We start from the raw sequence: 12,264 nt of genomic DNA on the forward strand, positions 1-12,264 counted from the left end.
TATGGGAACATTTTTGGACAAAGTGTAATATATTTTTACTCCAATATGACAGTAAAGGCAAGGGGAAAATGCAATTTAAAACTAAATGATGTGCTTCAATTGTGGGAAAATAAATGTAGGATTGTCAACATTTTTACACCATTATGAAGCACAGACATGAAACTCTGTAGCTGGTTAAAATGTAGTACAAGTATACTTTGTATCTGCTAGAATTTCAAATGGGGCATCTAGTCAAGTGAGCGTCCAGATGACCTGCTGCTGTCAATCACTGTTGTAACGGCGAAGAAAATCCACTGTTTGCTGCAAAAAGATGTGATCATGCACTCAGGTTAAGTCATGTTCATGCTTTGTGATGAATTTGCTGGATTAGGTATGATGATCTTTCAGGCCTTCAATGCGACAATGCAGTCATCGTGGCTGAGCAGATGGTCCATGACGCCATGCGATAGACTGAATCACTTCTGTCCACAGGTGGATGAAGAAGGTCAAGGGCTTCATATGTGTCCTCAAGGGGAAAAAAAATCCTGGTTACACAAGGAGGAAGGTATGGAAAGTCTATGTGCAGGCAGTTACAGAGGGTCCTCGGTTTATGGTGGTCCCAACATGTCATTTCGAGTTTATGAATGGCATGCTCAGTTACCTCCATACTTAGTTTTTTTTTTTTTCTTCATCTATTATCTGAACCGCTTAGCTATATGATTGTCTAATATAACAAAAGTCCTGCTTTGGCGTTCATCTTGTGGATTAGGTCATTAGCCCCTACAAGTAGCAGCAGGTAAAAAAAGCCAGATGTTATCTAAAAAGAATTTTTTTGTTATGGTACGGTTGTCAACTAATTGCACAATTCTAAACATGTTTATCTCATATGACATGAATTTATTCAAATTAAGTAACAAAATGGCCCAACGTGATTTGGGGTGACTGTGTTATCCAGACAAACAATTTATCGTAATCAGCCATCTTTGTTGTTCCGACTTAACATCTTCATCGAATGCAGCATTAACTCGGTGAAAGAGGAAGCTTATTGAAGCTTATCAGCTTATTGAAAAGCATTGGACAGATCGTTGTAATTTTATTTGTGAGGCTTATTTTGATTTCAAAATTTGATGTTGTTTTACTACTATAACGTATATATAGGTATGCTAGTATGCTATATGTAGCTAGTCAAAGGCCAAAGCAATAGAATACGCCATTTGTTTTCACCGTGTAAGGTGCATTGCGGAAAAATCAGAAATGCCAGGATGTTCGTAATTTTCCATACTGGAAAAAGTATTTTGCATACTTTATAGAAAGCCGTTTAAGCATTCATTTAATATCCAGTGCCAGGTTGTACTACTAGGCCATAAGTGGCACTCTCGTTCTACTGCGCCCGAGTCATTCTACTAGGCTAAATTGTCTTAGTATCGAGGACAAAGGGCGTACTAGCGGGCCTACATTGACCTTAGGTTAGGTATCAAAGATATTGAATAAATGCTCAAAAGGCTTTTTACATCAAAAGTGTTTGAAACTTGTATGCAGAACACTCCCAATATTCTTCAGTGGTCATTAATAATATGTGAATACCTATTTAACTCATTCACTCGCAGCCATTTTCACTGAAGCAACCCCCTTAGCTCCCGGCTGTTTTACTGTGGTTCGACCAGAGGATGTCGTTGGTATTTGTCAACTGTGGGCATGTGTAGCCCTTTGAGACTTTTGTTTGATTAAGGGCTATATAAATCAACTTGACTTGACTTGACTACTGGATTTTGACTGATTTTGCAAGGCCCACAGAATATTTTGTTGTATTGCTATAAAAACATGGAACCTACCAAAAGAAAGATTAGAGTCTCTTCTTTCATCAGGAAAACAGTATATTTTCTATCTGTTTCCATTTTGCAGCAATTAGCATTATATTACAGCTTAGTTTGATCATTGTTGAAAAATTTGTTTAGAATTGTGGGAAAACAGCTTGATTTCAACATGGCCCTGGTTGATCTCTTATACTCTGCTGCCACCCGCCGGCAGTTTTTGTCATTAGTGCCACTTTTTCGCCCGTTTACTGCAGTAGAGAGGCTGCATCAAAGCCTTCTGTATGCTATAGCATAAAAATAAAACATAAAAAAATGTATTAATACATCTTTGGGACACTTAAAACATTTAAAATAGAACATATTTACATGTTTTTGGAAGCAAATGAGTTAAGGACTCGGTGATGATAACCAACATCCCAAATTATGGTCTACGGTACGCGATGCATAAAAATAATACAGTAGCCTTACAATGTAACCTGTATGTCTCCATTCTGCTTTTAACCTGGAATGGATTATTTACTTTCATTTCTATTATTTCTACAATTATTGCATCATCCCAACAAATACACCATCAAGGTTGTATTTGCATTGCACTAAGGATTCAATCAGATTGCTGCTCTATCAGTACTTAGGTGCTCGCACATAGGAGAGCATATTTATGCAGTACCTTGGAATTGCCGTTATGTTGTATGTTTGACATCATAAGGTGTCATAGTCAATCACTAACCTACGTTAATGCAGTTGTCAAGTCATAATTCCGATAAATATTTCTATGAGAAACACTTCCAGGCCATAAATAGAAAATAAAAGTGAGTACGGTGGTAATAGAGCCTTCTTGTGCCGTGGGATCACGTATTCTTGTGCCACTGTGAAAACTATTTTGTTGTGTGCCATTGCCCATTCATGATCTAAAAACCTCGTAAATCGGGAATGTCCTAAACTGAGGACTTACTGTACTCCTCCTTGGTAATTAAAAATATGCTAATACTTATTTAAGGACTCGATCGTGGCTGTGGCATCCCAATCGCAGTAAAACATGTTCTCGACAAGGCCTAAAAATATAAGTCTGCCGTCTATTCAGCACTGTATTAATAAAGATTTTAGTCCATGGTCTGGACTTGTATTACGATAACAGTACACCATGAACAAAGTATTATTATTTGCCCTGCGACCTGACCTCGGATGAGCGGAAGATGGATGAATGAATGGATAAATATATAATAAAATGGGCTGCATGAGCTATCTGTTTACTCTGCCCATGTTTGTATCCACCACAGCAAAGATGTCATGGCAAGCAGAGCAAAAATTGTTCTTGAGTGTTCCTCTAAGGTGCCCCAGTGAAGGCCTTACAATTTAGGAAACACAAATTGATGGTTGGGATAATTTCCATTTTCATTATTTCCTGTGCGTGTGATAGATTATTGCTTCTTCCCAACAACTGAACCCAAAAAGTTCCTTTGTAATTGCATGGCAACTACTTCACTAAGCAGCCAATCAGGTTGCCTGCATTTGGGGGGCATTGCAGTACATTTTAAAGTGGTCCTTGGTTTTTGACAGATTTCCATGGCAACATAAGCCAAAAGTTGTAACATGCACTCTCACACTAATAGATGCTAATAATGTCAAACTTACAGTAAATACTTTTTAACTCTTGCCAAAAGTGTAGCTCTCAAGCTTAGACATGTAAGACTATTAACTGGAAGCATGCATTCTGAAAGAATTTCAAATGAACTATTTGAGACGTATTTTTAATGAGAGCACAATAGTAATGGTGTACAATCTGCCCTGCAGCAGTGTGCAACCACAGTATGAGTGACTATGTTGTGCTATCTGCACACTAAATGACAAGAGTCTATTTTGGAAAGGAGGCTGCACCAAAATAGGCACGCCAGCTATCTGCCAGCATCATGTTAGACCTACACAGGACAAGAAAGAAAAAATAAGTCTAGTCAAGCGCGCACCACAGGGCACTGGGGGATGCTACAGCACCCTGAATTTCCAACCATTTTTTAAGGATACTTCAGCTCAGAGAAGACATTTTTTGGGGGTGGAACTGTAAGATTTTGGAGCTTTCCATGACTGACTGATCAAGCAAAGACTCAAGGTGATTCAGATAACATTAACTTAAAAAAAAAAAAAAGACACACACATAACTTTAAAATTTTGTATGCTGGGAGAGGATTTACCTGACTATACTGTTATACAGTATATGTGCTTAAAACAATAGAATTTAAAAGTGTTACATAAACATTTTGTTGCGCTTGCCAAGCAAGATGCTAGCATCAAGTTTCAGATAGGCTAGCTAGAATTCCCGCGATTTTAGCCCAGTTCTTTCTTTTTTTTTTCTTTCTTTTTTGTTAAAGGCCACATTCAGCTGTAGCTAAGTTTTAAAGGTGTATTCCCAAAGCTTGCATCGGAGGAAGTAATGTGTATTGGCGTAAAAGACGGAGCCTTATCAAGCAGCTGAGGCACCACCGCCTTCTACAAATGGAAATAGAAAGAGACGGCCAGGGACAGCTGCGGTTATTTTCGTCCGGCCGCGGTTGAAGGGACAGAGGCGACAAAGCCGCTAAATGTCACCCTTCGCAAAGGGGGAAACACTCTGTTTCGACCTTGTCGCCGTGGAACTCATTAGTTTGTGCGTATTAAAACGACTTACTGTTTGTTCTTCAGCAGTGTGTGGAATTGAGCGGATGTTATGTACGTGTATTGATGAGTGTAATGACTTATGCTAGCTGTAAATGCTCGTAAATGTGTCAGTCTTCACTTTGGATTTATGTCTATTTTCATAGCACCCATCAAAATATTAAACTCTCACAATATTAGGCACACCTGAACGTGGCATCCAATATACAGGAGGTCCTTGTTTTTACATCGGAGCTGTTGTTCCAATGGAGACGTAACCCAAATGTGTATGTCTGTTGTCATTGTCAACAAGTAGTAAACTCATATTCAAAGTGCTGATATTTAACATGTACCTAAAGAAAATAATTTTTTTATTATTTAATGAAAGAATCACAGTGTTTTCATGCTGCAAAATAAGCAAGCTCAATGTATTATTCGTTAATTAATTAATTGTAATTACCCTACATAATGTTCAAATATTGGATGGCGAGCACGTTTAAGTTTGCGTCTGATTAGTCAAACTTATTGTGTGTCTTTGTGATATGCATATTACATCGGCCAATATCAGGATATTGATATTTATTTTTAATATATTTTGTGGCCCTCATTTAGAGTGCATAATTTGATGAAAAGCACTTATTTGGCTACAAATACAAAACAAATGATAAGCAGTAGAAACATAACCGAGTATAAAATATAATTCATGATTACTTTACAAATGCAGTGTCTGAAACACTTTTAAATCTACTACTGAAATGCTCTTACTACTGAAACACTCACACATTCTACTGTAATGGTATCTCATAAACTACTAAAATGCTCTATTGAAACACTCATAGGCACACAAGTGAAAAATGATTCACTTCATTCATGGTGGTAACTGAGTGTGTCGCCTTGTGCCGCATGATGACATATTTTTGGGGTGTGCACCGTTCATAACCTCAAAATGTCCCGATGAATGTGGATTGTGACGTGATTTGTGAGGATTATTTTGATTACAAATTACAAAACGTGTTAAGTCGTTGACTCGTTTGACTACGATAACAATCTGCCTGGTTTGTATGGTAGTCACAGACAAAAGCAATACGAAATGTCGTTTGTTTTCACCATTTGCATTGCAGAAATGCCCGGATGTTTGGAATTGTCCATTTATTGAGGTTGTACAGTACCTGACAGTGGTGTAGAACTGCACTGTACCACACGCACATATGAGAGTGCTGTGTCTAATATTCTTCTAGCAATGTGTCAGCTGCATGTTTCACAAGCATAGAGCCGCTACATGTGTAATTATGCAGGTTTGTGGTGCTGCCTCTTTAGGCATGTTTTTTTTTAGTTTGTAATGTCACCTTCCTAAAATAATGGATTAAGTCATATTTCCCTTTTTTTTTTCCCCTGAGAACATGAAAAACCTAATCAAATATTGAATATATCCTGTTCATTATTAATAATTAGTGTTGTTCCGATACTGTTTGGCCCCCGATACCGATTCCGATACCCAGCTTAGCAGTATCGGCCGATGCCGATACCTGAGGTTTTTATCCTCAACATGAAAAAGGTGTCCTGCCATTGGTTCAGATCATTCAAGAGCCAATAGGATATCTTAGATCGGCATGCAGTGAACATGTCACATATCAGTGAATGTTGTGCACGAGCAAGACACAAGATGCTGCATCCAAAATCCTATATTAGCGTTGGAATTAATGGTATCGGCATGTTACTTGTGAGTAGTCACCGATACCGATACCACTGTTTTAATGCAGTATCGGCGCCTCTGCCGATAGCAGTATCGGTATCGGAACAGCACCATTAATAATTCTAATAATTTAGCATGGCCTGTTCAACTGAGGATGTCGGCAATTTTAGCACAGGTGACATTAGCAACGGAACGATATGCTAGATCCTTATATTTTTGTTTGGATGTTTATTGATTGTGATTTTGTATCATTTGTAGTGATCATGTCATCATGCTGGTAACAAAAGCTTTACCCTCTGTATTAGGGGTGTGAATTGCCTAGTACCTGACGATTCGATTCGTATCACGATTCACAGGTCACGATTCGATTCGATACCGATTAATCCCGATACGAATGGTCACGATTCGATACCGATTAATCCCGATACGAATTTATAAGTCGATTGTTGCGATTTTTTTCCATTCAAATTTAGAAAATACTATCAGTAAATTTGTACATGTACACTGTAAGATTTGTATGAATATATTTATCTAAAACTTGAGGCTTATAACCGTGAGCCACTGTACACAAACAGTTTGCAATCTGTTTCACATTTGAACAGCATTAAAATAAAAATATTAAGGCTTAATGTGCCGTTCATATAACATTCTTCCATGCTCAAGGTGTGAATCCTAAAAAAAAAAAAAAAAAAAAAAAAAAAAAAAAAAAAAAATCGATTCTGCCGATTATTGAATCGATTCGAGAATCGCGCGATGTAGTATCGCGATATATCGCCGAATCGATTTTTTTTTTAACACCCCTACTCTGTATAGTGGATTGAAGTAGTTTTCTGAAGTAGAATTCTGCCTGAAATTTAGTTAGTGGTGGTACCATTCTGGTCATTACCGCATAGTGTTTACGTGTATTTTATTGTTATTGTTTTGTATTTTTCAAAGTGCTCCTCGACATCTCGCCTTAAATATCTAAAAAAATAAATAAAATAAAAAAAGTCAAAAGCACAATGCTTAAAATTATTTTTGTCTGAGAAATTATATTTGCTTGTTTAGAAAATGAACAATATTAACCTATTTGAAAATCCACAAAAACTTATTATTTGCAGCAGGAAAGAAAATCATTATCTCGTGTAAAGTACCAGTAATAAAATATTGCCTTGATGGGATACAGGTGTATCGCAAGACCTCTGTATCGTGATACTGTGAGGACTCGGCTGAGTCGATAAAGAAGAGATCCCAAAAAGGCAGGCTCAGAGGAGGAAAACAATCTCGTTTAATCACTTTGGATGAACCGAATGAACAAAGCTTGCTCGCAGGCAAGTAGGCGAAATTTACAGAGGTGTCCCTGCACACAGGCGAGGAACACGGAAGTAACAAAAGGCACTTGCAAAAGGCAAGGAGGAATTGGGAAACACAAATCTCCTGCAAAAGGCAGGGAACACGAATGTAACAAAAAGCGCTTGCAACTGCAAGGAAAACTAACATAACCAAAATCGCTTGCAAACGGCAAGGAGAACTAACGTAACAAAAAACACTTGCTAACAGCAAGGACAAGAAAAACATAACTCACTTGCAACCGGCAAGGACGACACGAAATGTACACGGAATCAATCAACACGAGTATATCAAACAAAAGGTGACGCGGAAACACACACGTGAATACAAGTAAACTAAAGACGACGGCAGATTCAAAAAAAACTTTTACCAACAGGGAAACGCGGAGAACACTTGGACACGGAGGTGAGCAAATAATAATCCGACAGCTGGCTGTTGCTTGTCGGAGTCCTCTTATAGTCCTGATTGCAAACGCGCTGCAGGTGCGGAGCTGGGGAACGCCCCCCTCGTTGCTGGCACTGAAAACAAGAGCACAACAGGGCTGAGAACCGAACCATGACAGTACCCCCCCCTTAACGGACGCCCCTTGGCGGACCACCTGGTTTCTCTGGGTGAGCCGTATGGAACGTGTCCAATAGAGACGGGTCCAGGATCCAGGAGCGGGGGATCCACTGGCGCTCCTCAGGTCCGTAGCCCTCCCAGTCCACCAGGTACTGGAAGCCCCGGCCCCTGCACCTTGAGTCCAAAATCTCTTTGACAGTGTACACAGGGTCCCCATCGACCAACCTGGGAGGAGGCGGAGCTGGCGCGGGAGGATTCAGTGGGCAGGGGGTCACAGGCTTCAGGAGGGAGACGTGGAACACCGGATGCACCTTGAGGGACGAGGGTAGTCGGAGTTTTGCAGTGACAGGGTTGATCATGGCAAGAATCTCGAATGGTCCAATAAAGCGCGGACCCAACTTCTTGGCCCCACCAGCCAGCCGCAAGTCCCGGGAGGAAAGCCAAACCTTGTCCCCGGGCTGGTAGGCCGGCTCCGGCCGCCGCCGGCGATCCGCTATATCCTTGTTGCGGTCAGCAGTGCGGGACAACGCCGCTCTGGTCTCTCGCCACACCTTGTGGGCCCGGCGTAGGTGCTGCTGAACCGTGGGTAATTCTATGGGGCCCTCTTGTGACGGAAACAGGGGCGGCTGATAGCCATAGGCCGCCATAAAAGGTGAGCGTCCAGTCGCCGATGACGGCAGGGTGTTGGTGGCGTACTCGATCCATGGTAGGTGCGTGGACCAGGATTCGGGGTTGTGTAGGCAAACACATCGGAGGGCCGCTTCAAGGTCCTGGTTGGCCCTCTCCGTCTGGCCGTTAGTCTGAGGGTGATATCCAGACGATAAGCTGGCTGTGGCTCCCAGCAGTTTACAAAACTTCTTCCAGACCTGGGAGATGAACTGCGGCCCACGGTCTGATACTAAGTCCATCGGTATTCCATGAAGCCTGAACACGTGACGGGTGAGGAGTTGTGCTGTCTCCCATGATGACGGTAGTTTGGAGAGAGCTACGAAGTGAGTCAATTTGGAGAATCGGTCTACCACGGTCATAATCACAGAGTTACCTCTCGACCTAGGGAGGCCAGTGATGAAGTCCAGGGAGATGTGGGACCACGGCCGCGATGGAATGGGTAGTGGCCGAAGCAGGCCCGCAGGAGGCTGGTGGGAGGATTTCCCGCACGCACAAGCGGCGCAAGCCTTGACGTAATCCGTAATGTCTCTTCTCATGTCGGGCCACCAGAATCGTTGGCTGATGAGGGCAAGGGTTCTGTTAATTCCTGGATGACAGGCGACTTTAGAGTTATGACCCCATTGAAGAACCTCTGCCCGCAGCGGGTCAGGGACGAATAGTCTCTCGGCTGGACAATCACCAGGTAGTGCTACTCCCTCCAGAGCCTCTGTGACCCTTCTTTCGACCTCCCAACGCAAGGCGCCCACAAAGCAATGTTCAGGCAGGATTGATTCCGTCCCAGTCTCGGGAGTAGCCACGTCGTGCATTCGGGACAACGCATCCGGCTTCTGGTTCCGGGAACCTTGGCGGTAGTCCACGACAAAGTGGAATCGGGTGAACAGTAGGGCCCAGCGTGCCTGTCTGGAATTTAGTCTCTTCGCTGACCGGAGGTACGCCAAGTTCTTGTGATCTGTTAGTACTTGGAACGGTTCCTTCGCGCCCTCCAGCCAGTGTCTCCATTCTTGAAGTGCCAGGACGATCGCCAATAATTCCCGATTTCCCACGTCGTAGTTGCGCTCCGCTGGGCTTAGTCGCCTGGAGAAGAAGGCGCAGGGGTGGAGCTTCCCGTCTTCTGGCGACCGCTGGGACAGGACCGCCCCCGCTCCTGAATCCGACGCGTCGACCTCGACCACAAAGGGGATATCAGTATTAGGGTGGAGCAATACGGGTGGGTTAATGAACAATTGCTTAAGTTCTGTGAATGCCTCTTCGGCGCACGGGGTCCACCTAAACGGAACTTTACTCGACGTTAACCTGGTAAGTGGGGCGGCCCGTAGACTATAGTTCCTAATAAACCGACGATAAAAGTTCGCGAAGCCCAAAAACCTTTGCAACTGCTTCCGTGTTGTGGGACTCGGCCACTCGACCACTGCCTGCGTCTTAATTGGGTCTGCCCGCAGTTGCCCCCCCTCAATAATAAAGCCCAAGAACTGTACCGACTTGGAATGAAACTCGCATTTCTCCGCTTTGACATATAGTCGATTCTCCAAAAGACGCTGGAGCACCAGGCGAACATGTTGTCGGTGCTCATGCTCGTCTCGCGAGAAGATTAGAATGTCATCCAAATATACAAAACAAAAAACGTTCAACATGTCCCGGAGGACATCGTTGATTAGGCACTGGAACACCGCGGGCGCATTCGTTAATCCGAAAGGCATGACGCAATACTCAAAATGACCTAGGGGGGTCTTGAACGCGGTCTTCCATTCATCTCCCTTTCGAATGCGTACTAAGTGATACGCACTTCGTAAGTCTAACTTAGAAAAGATTCGTGCAGACTGTAACGGAGCGAAGGCCGAGTCCAACAGTGGAAGCGGGTACTTATTCTTAACTGTAATCTCATTCAATCCCCGGTAGTCAACACAGGGACGAAGGGTCTTATCTTTCTTTTCTATGAAGAAAAACCCCGCCCCCACGGGTGATTTAGACGGACGGATCTGACCACTGGCCAGCGAACTTGAAATATATTCCCTGAGGGCTTCTTGTTCCGGCTGAGATACTTGATACAGGCGTGAACTCGGTAGTGGCGCATTGGGTATCAGCTCAATAGCACAATCGTATGGTCTATGGGGTGGCAATGCCTGGGCACGGTCCTTACTAAATACCTTTCCTAAGTCATGATATTCCTTCGGAACCTGATCGAGGCAAATTGCTTCGGGGACCGGACCTACGGACACCGTGGTGGTCCCTTCTGCCGACCTCAAACAGTGGGCGTGACAGAAGGGACTCCAGTTCTCCAACGCGGGCTTCTCCCAATTGATGTCGGGGTTATGTGTCTTCAGCCAAGGGAGCCCCAATACGAGCGGAGCAGCACGGGAAGGCATCACGAAAAAACTCCTTTTCTCAACATGATTTCCCGACAGTCTCAAGGTTAGTGGCCCGGTAACATGTCGGACCTGTGCTAGTAACCGCCCATCTAGGTCGAAAACCTCCTTAACCTTCCCCAACAGTTCCACTCGGCTTCCTAACGCCTCTACCACACATGGATCGACGAAGCAATCGTCGGCGCCTGAATCTATGAGTGCCTTAATTCTAAGATTCATCCCGCAGTCGGACAACTCCCCTGACAATTCTAACCGTCTAATTTCACAGCTCGCCCTGCTCGAAAAGCCTGGTTCGGTTCCCCCCGGTAGGTGCTTACCCTGGTTCGAGTCTGTTCCGGACTCCTGGGTCTCATTGGTCCGTCCTCCGAGTCGGGAGGTCGGTCGTGTCCGGCGTGGAGGTTTCGCCGGGCAGGTAGCCACCTGATGCCCTGGTTGACCGCAGTAGAGACAGGCTCCCGTGACCCATCGACGGCGGCGCTCCTCGCTGAGAGTGAGTCCAGTCCCTCGGGGGTTGGGGGAGAGCCCATGCCGCTCACAAGCCCGCTCCCGGTACCGTTCTCGTAGACGGTTATCCAGCCGTATGGTGAGTTCAATAAGACCTTCGAGAGAGCTTGTATCATCGCGGACTGCCAGTTCATCTTTCAGTACAGTATTCAATCCCCGACGAAAAATACTATGTAATGCACAATCATCAAACCCGCTCTCGGCGGCCAGAATACGAAACGCGATCGAGTAGTCTGCGACAGATCTTTCCCCTTGTACTAAATCTAACAACCGACCTCCGGCCTCCTTCCCCTTGACTGGATGATCGAACACACGTTGAAACTCAGAAACAAAAATCGGGAAGGAGGACCGGAGGTCTGGTCGTGAGTTGCTCACCACCATCGCCCATGTAGCGGCTTGACCAGACAGGAGGCTCATAATGAAAGCAATCTTAGACTGATCACGAGCGTAGGTGTACGGTTGCTGGTCGAAAATAAGTGAACATTGATGCAGGAACTGACCGCAACCACCCGGCTGTCCGTCGTAGCGCGACGGGTGGGGCAAAACGGGTTCCCTTGGACCTGCTGGGGGAGCCAACGTGGCTGTGTCCGTTCGCGGGAGTTCCGGATTTAGCACTCCGCGGAAACCGAGCTGCTCGAGCCTCGCGAACATCTCCTCACACCGGTGAGCAAGCCTGCCTACCACCTCTTGGAGTCCCACCAAGGTGGTTTCAGTTTGCCCAACCCGT

The 12,264-nt window shown here is 44.3% G+C and overlaps 1 protein-coding gene across 1 annotated transcript in view; it reads left to right on the top strand.

Moving 5' to 3' along the window:
- The first annotated feature begins 4,401 nt into the window (after positions 1-4,401).
- Positions 4,402-12,264, top strand: part of obscnb (obscurin, cytoskeletal calmodulin and titin-interacting RhoGEF b) — a 75,260-nt gene continuing 67,397 nt past the window's right edge. Inside the window, exon 1 of the mRNA XM_077507796.1 lies at positions 4,402-4,431. The gene's annotated coding sequence lies outside the window, so the exon portion shown is untranslated. The remainder of the gene's footprint in view (positions 4,432-12,264) is intronic.

The sequence above is a fragment of the Festucalex cinctus genome, chromosome 1, assembly GCF_051991245.1.
Source record: "Festucalex cinctus isolate MCC-2025b chromosome 1, RoL_Fcin_1.0, whole genome shotgun sequence".
In the NCBI taxonomy this organism is placed as follows: domain Eukaryota; kingdom Metazoa; phylum Chordata; class Actinopteri; order Syngnathiformes; family Syngnathidae; genus Festucalex; species Festucalex cinctus.